Source organism: Muntiacus reevesi, chromosome 1 (genome assembly GCF_963930625.1).
Source record: "Muntiacus reevesi chromosome 1, mMunRee1.1, whole genome shotgun sequence".
Classification (NCBI taxonomy): domain Eukaryota; kingdom Metazoa; phylum Chordata; class Mammalia; order Artiodactyla; family Cervidae; genus Muntiacus; species Muntiacus reevesi.
In genome coordinates, this window is record NC_089249.1 from 195,669,759 (window position 1) to 195,679,635 (window position 9,877).

Genomic DNA, 9,877 nt, shown 5'->3' on the forward strand with positions numbered 1-9,877 from the left:
ATAGAGTTGAGTAGCTGTGACAGAGACCATATGGTCCAAAAAGCTGAAAATATTTACCATCTGGCTCTTTACAGAAAAAGTGTGCCGACCTCTGTTCTAAAATAGAAAAATAGAAAAATTTCTTGGAGAAAATCTTTGTGACACTGGGTGAAGCAAAGATTTCTTAGATACCATGCAGGAATCCAAATCCATTTAAAAGAAAATTGATAAACTGGATATCATCAAAATTGAAAACTTTTGCTCTTGCAAAAGACACTGCTAGGAAAATTATAATCCAGAAGATTATATTTGCAAATCATGTGTCTGAGAAAGGTCTTGTATCCAGAACTTTTTTTTTTTTAAAGAAAAACCTTTAAAAAAAAGAAAAAAGAAAAACCTTTGAAACTTAACAGTAAGAAAACAAACAACTCAACTTTTAAAATGGCAAACAATGTGAACAGATACCAAGCCAAAGAAGATATATGGATGGCAAACAAACACATGAAAAGATGCTCAACATTATCAGTTATCAGGAAAACACAAATTAAAACCACAATCAAGGGAATTCCCTGGCAGTCCAGTGGTTAGGACTGCACACTCTCATTGCCAAGGGCCTACGTTCAATCTTGGTCGGAGAACTAAGATCCTGCACAACCAAAAGACAAACAAACCACATCAAAACACTGCTAGCCATCTAGGCATATAGGAGGTCTAAAACAAGCAAACAACAACAACAACAGACCATATTAAGTTCTGGTGAGGTGGTGGAAAAACTAGAACTCTCATATATTGCTGGTGGCAATATAAAAATGTTAAAGCCACTGTGGACAACAGCTTGGCAGCTTCTAATAATTAAACATAAACTTACCATATGACCCAGCAACCCTATTCCTAGTACTCACACATGGAAAATAAAAACTTTTGTTTATATAAAAACCTATGCAATAATGTTAATAGCAGCTTTATTCATTTTTTTAAAGATTTATTTTTTATGTGTTTATTTTTTCATAATCTTTTCCATTTTGGTTTATTATGGGATACGGAATATAGTTCCCTATGCTAAACAGTAGGACCTTGTTGTTTATCCATCCTATATAATAGTTTGCATCTGCTATCCCTCTGCTCCCCCTTGGCAACCACAAGTATGTTCTCTGTGTCCGAGTCAATTTCTGTTTGGTACACAAGTTAACTTGTGCCATACTTTAGATTCCACACATAAGTGACATCTCATATGGCATTTGTCTTTTTCTTTCTGACTTACTTCACTTAATGTGATAATCTCTAGGTCCATCCATGTTGCCACAAATGGCATTATTTCATTCTTTTTTCATGGCTGAGTAGTATGTCATTGTGTATACGTACCACATCTTCTATAGCCATTCCTCTGTTTAAGGGCATTTAAGCTGTTTCCATGTCTTGCTATTGTGAATAGTGTTGTTATGAACATAGGAATGCATGTATCTTTATGAGTTAGAGTTTTGTTTGGATATATGCCCAGGAGTGGAACTGCTGGATCATATGGTAGCTCTATTTTTAGTTTTTCTGAGGAACTTCCATACTGTTCTCCATAGTGACTGCACCCATTTACATTCCCAACAGCAGTGTAAGGAGGTTTCTTTTTCTCCACACTCTCTCCAGCATTTATTATTTGTAGACTTTTTGATGATGGCCATTCTGACCAGTGTGAAGTGATACCTTGCTACGGTTTTGTTTTGCGTTTCTCTAATAGCAACGCTGAGCATCTTGTACCTATTGGCCACCTGTCTTCTTTGGAGAAAAGTCTATTTAGGTCTTCTGCCCATTTTGTGATTGGGTTGTTTTTCTCAAGTTGTATGAGCTGTTTGTATATTTTGGAAAGTAAGCCCTTGTCAGTTGCACCATTTGCAAATATTTTCTCCTAGGCTGTAGGTTGTCTTTTCATTTTGTTTATGCTTTCCTTTGCTGTGCAAAAGCTTATAAGTTTGATTAGATTTCACTTGTTTATTTTTGCTTTTATTTCTATTGCCTGGGAGACTGACCTAAGAAAAAAATGGTATAATTTATGTCAAAGAATGCTTTATGTTTTCTTCTACGAGTTTTTGTGGTGTCATGTCTTATATTAAGTCTTTAATCCAGCATGAGTTTATTTCTGTGTAGGGTGTGAGGATGTGTAATAACATCATTGATTTACATGCAGAGCAGCCTTCTTCATAATTGCCAAAAACTGGAACAATCCAAATGTCCCTTGAACCTCCAGTGGATAAACTACGATGGAATAGTATTCAGCGATTAAAAAGGTACTACTATTCACACAATTCGTAAGAGTCTAACATACATTTTGCTGAGGGACTGAAAGCAGACTCAAAGGCTGCTGCATGGTTCCATTCTGGAAAAGGAAAAAGCTTTTCCAGAGGCTACAGATAAATCAGTGGTTGCCAGGCGCAAGGAGTGGGGGAAGGGTAGACTTCACAAGGAGAACATGAGGAAATACTTTTGTTTCCCAGGTGATAAAATTTTCCAATATCATGATCATGGTGGTGGTCACATTCATTTGTCAAAACTTAACTCTACACCAAAAACTGGATTAAAAAATAAATTTTAAGGACTTTCCTGGTGGTCCAGTGGTTAAGATTCTGCCCGTCCACTGCAGGGGGCATGGGTTTAAGCCCCGGACAGGGAACTCCCCATATGCCGTGCCATGGTGCAGCCAAAAAAAAAAATTTTTTTTTAATTTTTTTAAAGATTGAAAGCATGAAGCTTCTGCATGACAGCCCTGTCCTTGGCATGCTGGCTCTTCCTGACATGCCCAGTCAAGGCTGAGCAGCCCCCTGTGGGCCCCATTCTTAGTCAACTGGCACTGCTGAAGAACTGAACCCCAAGAGCAGTTTCTTGGTGCTTTGGTGCCGCCCTGCGGTTCACGTCCCTTCCCCTGACCTTTCCAAATCTGTGTATCTGTCCCCGGAAGCACCAACCACAAACTGGTCTTGGTGTCTGCCTGACAATCGATGACTCCAGTCATCTCTCACTCGCCAGACCCTGCCTCCTGTTACTCAGCGTCCCATGAGTGGCAGACCTGTGGACATCTCCAAGTCATCCCTCAGCCCCACCAAGCCAGCTCCCCCCCTTCCTGCCCCCGCCGGTTCTCCCTGACAGCAGAGTCACCACCTGCTGAGGCTCAGAGGTTACACGGCTGTGCCCAGGGGCAGTTGTCACCTTGCTAATCAGTGGCAGGGCCAACCCTCAAGCTGTCGCTGCAGAGCAGTCTTCTAAGGATAAAATGCCAGGCCTGCTGCAATGGCCCCTGCTCGTCCCCCCTTCTCCCTTCACTTGGCCGTCTCCACCATGCTGTGGACCTTCATCTTTCTGTGCTTTTGTTTCAGCTGCTCCCTTAGCAGGGACAGCCCTCCCTCTCCATCACCTCTTCATTTATCTTTAAAGAATCTCCCAGGATGCTCAGTCGCTCTCGTTCTCAGCGCCTGCACACTGCTGGTGTGAACCTTCACTGTTGCACAAATCACTCTGACTCATATTTGCTTTTCACCCACATCAGTGAAAGCTTTGAGGGTCAAGGCTACATCACTGTTGCCAAGGGTCCCCAGGGGTATCTGGCAAACACACCAGGCACACACAGAGAGGGGTACAGGCACACTGGGAATCATATGTATTTGCTGCATTATTTTATGTTAAAGAAGGGTGGCTGAAAATTGAATCGACAATCTATTTAATACATTTAGTATCCTACCTTTTTAGCATCATCCCATCCCAGCCCAACCCATGGAACCAAAGTTAACTGCAGGGAGCCAAACAAGAAACTTAGTTTAGCAAAGTGATCCCTGCTGATTTGGAAATGTTTCTGGTCACGGATCTGTGATGGAGAAGTCCCATTGGGACAATCTCTGAGGGTTTTCAGCCCTACTGAGCTATTTTCAAAAGTTCTGGTCATGTGACTTCAGAGATGTTGCTCACATCAGTAGTATACCTACTATGTATATAAGGGAGAGATACCCTATACATATGCGCATATGTGTGTGTATATATATGATATAAAAGCGTACATAGGTGGTACATATGCAAAGCAGCAAGATCAGTTTCTATCAGGCACCTATGAGAATCTGTCTTGGTTTTTAGTTATAGGACAGACTTTTAAACTCGGGGCAGAGCAAAAGTAGAACAAGTCAAATATATCCTGGGGCTCAACCCTGACACCTCACACATCACACGACAGGGCCTGGACTCAATTATTTCTGCTGTCCTTTTCAGATGCAAAGTCCTGAGTTCTTCAAGGTGAAAGTCTGAGGAGTGTAAGGTCACCCAGGAAACGCTGTGGTGCCAGAAAAAAAAAATGACGGCACTACCTGACCCAATTATAACCACTATGCAAGGTGGGGCTCACTCAGATCAACTCGGTTTCCGTCCTTGTCCCATCCCACAGCCCACGGTGAGGAAAGCTGTCCAACAGGGACAGCTAAGTCATAACAAGTCCATGCCTGCCAGTCTGAGCAGCCCAGGGGAGAGGCAGAGTGGGTGCAGCTGAGTGTCCAGCCCAGCCAGAGCGCTCCATAGACCCCGAGGGGACTGGACCACATCCACAGCCCTGCTAGGAGTTCCAGTTGGTCAAGGCCCCTCCAGGGCTCTCACATGGAACTGCAGAGCAACCTGGCCCAGGAGGAAAAACCCACGGGCTTTAACAGACCTAAGCTCCAACACTAACCTTACTGCTCATCATATGAACTATGTCAGGGACATCACTTCCTTTCCCGGAGCTTCCACCTGCCTGTCTGCAAACGGAGGTGTCAGCCCCTGCTTCAGCTCTCAGCACAGTTCCTGACACGTGGTGAGCGCCTACTAAGGAACACACTGACCCTTTCCACTTGGGGCCCTGGAAATGATCCGCACTTTTGAGGCCATTTCTAATGGGCCTGAGTTCCACGGAAGCCACAGTGCGTTCCAGCAGCCAGGGATCACAAGCACCCATGGGACACAGAAGAGATCGGCGGTAGTTCGTGGCCAGTCACGAATCAATGACACACATATCCTGAGACAAATTGGCGGGTCTCCTCCACTGTTCACCAGCAACATGAATCTCATTCAAGTCTCGTCTTCTCGCTCTGACTTTACCAACAAAGTCAAGGTGAGCACATGTCTCTCCACCCTCCCCACCTGCGGTGCAAGTGTCCTCACGCCTCCTTCTGTTCTTGCCCCCCTCTTCAAACCTTCCCCTCCTCCTGAATCACTTCATCTGGTGGCACCCACACACACTTGTCCCTCAGACCACCTCTCCCATTCCCCAAACCTAAGTGAGCACCAGTTTCTGCTGGTTTTGCATCTGAGATGCCTCACTCTCCCCCCATCTCTCTACCATTGTCCCTGTTCAGGTCCCTGTCACCTTCTGGGCAGACTGACTCCTATCCAGTCTCCTGTCACGTGATTATTTCACACCAAGCATTGTTAGGCCTTCTCCCCCCAGTTCACTCCTGTTCCTCTGTCTCCTGATTTCTGTTCATGGCGACATCGGTCTTGCCATTGGGCTGCTCTGCGCTGTTTCCTCCCCTGTAAGTCTTTCCTCTGGCACAAATGTCTTCCTGACAGGTGGCAGGATCCAGTCACCTCTGAGCTCCCTTCTAACCCTTCTTTCCCCCAGCACACAAAGAGTGCAATCACATGCCGGCACGAGCAAGGCAGTGGGTGTAGAAGACAAAACAGTAGTCCCAGTCCCGACCCTCAGGTGAGTGCTGGGCCATCTCTGTCCTACCAAAGTCTCTTGACTGGTCTGTCTGTCCTTACTCTCAGGGCTTCCCTGGTGGCCCAGTGGCTGACTCCACGTTTCCAATGCAGAAGGCGCAGGTTCAATCCCTGTCAGGGAACTAAATCCCAAATGCCACAACAAAGAGTTCACAGGCCACAACTAAAGATCCCACATGATGCAAGTAAGACCTGACACAGCCAAATAAACAAATAAATATCTGGGGGAAGAAAAAGGAATAAAAGAAAAGTGCTTTTCCAAACTCACTTCTTGACTGTGTTGAGAAACCCTGTACCACCTGATCCTGGCATACTTCTCTAGATTCATGTCCAAGTCCACCTTCTTGACCCTCTGCCTGCCCAAACCGGTCCCCTCAGGGTTCTGGACTTCTCTGCATTCACCTTTTCTCTTACTCACACTGCTGGCGGCACCTGGAAATAGCTGCCCACGCCTCTCTGATGACAATGACCAGTTTGGATACCGCCTCTTTCATCAAGAACAAACCCCAAGTAAGGAAAAATCATTTCTTTCAAAGCTCTCCAGGCTGTCACTACCCATGGCTTCCTCCTATCATTACTTTAATCTCACACATCTATGTCTTTTCTCCCCAGTTCAGGTTGTAAATTCCTCAAGGAGGCAATTTCTCCCACTCCTCCCTGTGTCCCACAACAATGAGCCAACAGTAAGGTTTCACCTGTTCAGTCTATAAAACTGTGCCCAATGACTTGGCCAGTGCCCACGAGGCTCTGGGTCAAGCGAGGAAGGACAGTGAGCAGATGAGCGAGTCCCATCGATAAGTCCAGACAGGACGCTACCTTCTGCCACCTCCCCACTTCCGGTCTGTATATCCACAAAAGGAACACGTATCTTACTCACGTGATGTGCGATTTTGTCTATGTCTATACGCTAAACTGCTCCTTCTCTTGTCTTCTCTGTTTCTCTGAGTGACCGTTATCCACCTACTGCGCACTCAGGCAGGGCGCAGAATCATTGCCCAATGTTTTCTCACATCCCACAGCTAAACACCCACTGAGCCCTGTGTCCTTTACCCACTAACCGGGTCTCACATCCACCCCCTATTTCCAGACCACCAGAGCCCTGGGTCATATCTGTGACCTTTCTGATTTATAGGAAAGTCATCACCTCCTAAGTGGTTTACTGGCTTTCAGCAATATTCTCCTCCGGCTCTTTGTCCTATGTGCAGACCTGACACCTTCGCTTTGTGGAATGAAACTGTCAGACAGCCCCCCTCGGCCTGGCCTGCAGGACAACACCCTTTCCCTCTGCACACCAGCTATCAGAGTCCTCTTACCACCACTCAGTTCACCTTTCTTGCCTCTAAACTACCAGACCCCGTGTGGGTCTCTGAACAAACCAAGACATCCCCACCTCCATGCCTTGGCTGGTGTGGTTCTTGCATCCTACCAAGTCCTTCCCCACAGTCTAGGCCTAGATAACCCCTCCTGTTTCACCTCCTCCAGGACAGTGATTACCTTTGCCCACTAGGGCTAGGTTAACAGTTTCCTTTTCTGTATTTCCACATCAGCAGGCATTTAACCATAATTACCACGCTCAACGGAGTGGGCTGAAACAATCTGTGCATTCACTGCAATCACCAGTGCCTCCCCAGAGCCTAGAACAGGGCCTGGGAATCAGAAGCAGAGCACAGAGAGTCAGCTAAAGGAGGGAAGCAAAACTAACTTCCCTCCCATAGGCTGGTTTCCTCTGCTCTTCCCCCGACTCAGGTTGGCCTTGCCGGTTGGCTACCGCCACCTAGAGGCGAAAGGAGGTGACCACACTTCTTTCACCATTCAGTGTGAATCTAATTCCATTGAATGAGATGGGGACAGGAGTGAGGAAACAGTTGACTGGTGAGGGTGGAGAAAGAGCAGCAGTCTGGGGAGGCTTCATATGGTAAGTGAGCTTCGACCTGGGCCACACAGTATGAGGAAGAGATCTCCAGGTGGAGGAGAACAGCATTCCAGAAAGTGGGGGCAATAGGCAGTGAGGGTCGGAGTTTGGGGCCTATGTGCAGGTGAAATCAGAAAGGAAGGGCGGGGGTTAGAATGTGCAAAGGATCCTGACTTTAGCTTTTAAGCCACCTTAAAAGGTTTAAAAATTAACTTATTTTCCACCCAAAGACTCCTGATTGGGAATATTAACATAATCAGATCTTGCTGGAGTGTGGAAAGGTGATAGAGATGGGAGGCAGGAGTGAGACAAAAGCAGGGCCTTAGGAAGATGGTACTTTCATAAACCTCTCATTTTCCACTTGCTGCCCCATGACTTCACACTCAACACAGCCAATCCAAAACTCTGCCTCTTCAACATAAATATGATTTAGTCCCACTTTTTGAGATGTTCATATATCCTGCTTTCTTCATGGGTCTTTAAGTCAAACAATTTTATAACAGATTCTAGCACAAAGCTCTGCACACAGAAGATGCTCAGTGATACGTGAATGGAACGTCTCTCCAGGTCCCCCAGATGCTGGGATTATAAGAGTGGTAAAACTCAGCTGTTAAAAGTAAGAACTCTGAATTAGAGTGCCTGAGTTCAAATCCTGCCATTAGCCACTTTCCTGTATGAGACTGGTCTCACTAAGCGACCTACTGAAGCCTGGGTTTCTTTGTTCCTAAAACGGAAATCACAACAGACAGCACCCACCTCAAGGGCTGCAGATCAATGTCCATCCGTGGATAGCACATAGTAAATCCTCACTAAATATGGTGGACTATTTACAACATTATATATTCAGTGTCTCCTTAGGCACAGGTCACGCTGAATGCTAGGGCTTCCCAAATCCTTATATCTGCACAGCAATCGTCTCATCCATCCCATTCTACAGATAAGCAAACTAATGCTCCCACAGTAGAGTTTGTCCAACGTCTTGGGAACTCTGGATTTTAAGGAATCAGAGATGGGGCGAGGGGTACTTCTAGTGGAAGATCATTCTTTTAGTCCAGGGGTGATTCTCACACGTGTGAGGATGTGTGTGATACTTCCGGGAATCTCTGAAGATATTTTTGATCTTCACAACTGGAGGAAAAAGATGCTGCTGGCATCTAAGTGGGTAGAGGCCAGGGACAGCCCCTCCCCCACCTAAACCCAGAATGATCAGACCCAAAATCAGTAGTGCCAAGGTTGAGAAACGCTTTTTGAGAGAGTCTGCCTCCCCAGCGTCCCACTTTTGGAGCCGTGGCTATTCAGATCGCCCATGAATACTCTCTGTGAGGGGGGGTTCTGTTCCTCCAGGGGCGGCACCTGCAGAAGTTCTTCTCCACCTGCCCTGCACACAGTGGGTATCAGAACCCATTTTTAATATGCCTAGCAGCAGAGGACGCCGGAAAAGGAAGAGCATCCATCCCCCATTGTTCAACTGGGTGCAGTTTGTGTTTTCAACACACACACAATTTACAAATCCAGACGTCCCACACCCCAAAAACTGTTTTGTTAGAGACGGTATTCAAAAAATATTTTTCTTTCTTCCTCTAGGGTTCTCATACATACCCGAAGGGTTTGTACACTTCTAAGAGGACCTCAGATCCACCGCGGTCCTCTGACAACCGCTACAAAAGATTGTGTAGGATTTCCCGGGGGAGCGAGCCCGGGGGCCGTGACCTCCGAGAGCTGAGGGCGCTCACTCCACTCCCTTGCCTCTGGCTCCGCTCTCCCGCCCCCGGATACCCGGCTTGCAAGGCTACCCGGAGCCGGCCGCGGAGCCCGGCCGCCAGGCGCGTGCCCACGCCGCGACCCCCTACCTCGGCCCTCGCGGCAGCCGAGGAATCCGGCCCGGGGCCTGTCGCCGGCGCCCACACCGGCCGGCCCCCGCCCGCTCGCCGAGGCCCGCGCGCGTCCCCTCCCGGCCCGGCGCGGCCTGGGCCTCGGCCGGTGCAGGCCCGCGAGCGCCCGCGGCCCGGCCAGGCGAGCTCAGGCCTGCCGCGGCCTACCCCGTCGGGCGCCGTCGAAGGCCCCCGCCTCACCTGGACGCGGGCGGGTGGGCCCGGGGCTGCTCCGGGGCAAGCGGGCGGCGGCGGCGGGGCGCTAACGGCTCCGCTCGGCCTCGGTAGCGGTGGCGGTAGCGGCGGCGACGGCGACGGCGGCGGCGGCTCCTCCTCAGCGCGCACGACCCGCTCCGGCCCGCGGCCCGGACACGCCCCCCCGGCGCGCGCGCCC

General features: G+C 48.1%; 1 protein-coding gene across 2 annotated transcripts in view; it reads right to left on the reverse strand.

Annotated features, from left to right (window-relative positions):
• Nucleotides 1-9,841, reverse strand: part of ELAVL1 (ELAV like RNA binding protein 1) — a 34,999-nt gene extending 25,158 nt beyond the window's left edge. The window contains exon 1 of one of the 2 annotated variants that reach the window (XM_065917884.1): nucleotides 9,685-9,841. The gene's annotated coding sequence lies outside the window, so the exon portion shown is untranslated. Of the gene's footprint in view, nucleotides 1-9,211; nucleotides 9,336-9,684 lie in introns of those variants that run through there. The other variant, XM_065917885.1, reaches the window with a different exon arrangement.
• Between the last annotated feature and the right edge of the window lie 36 nt (nucleotides 9,842-9,877).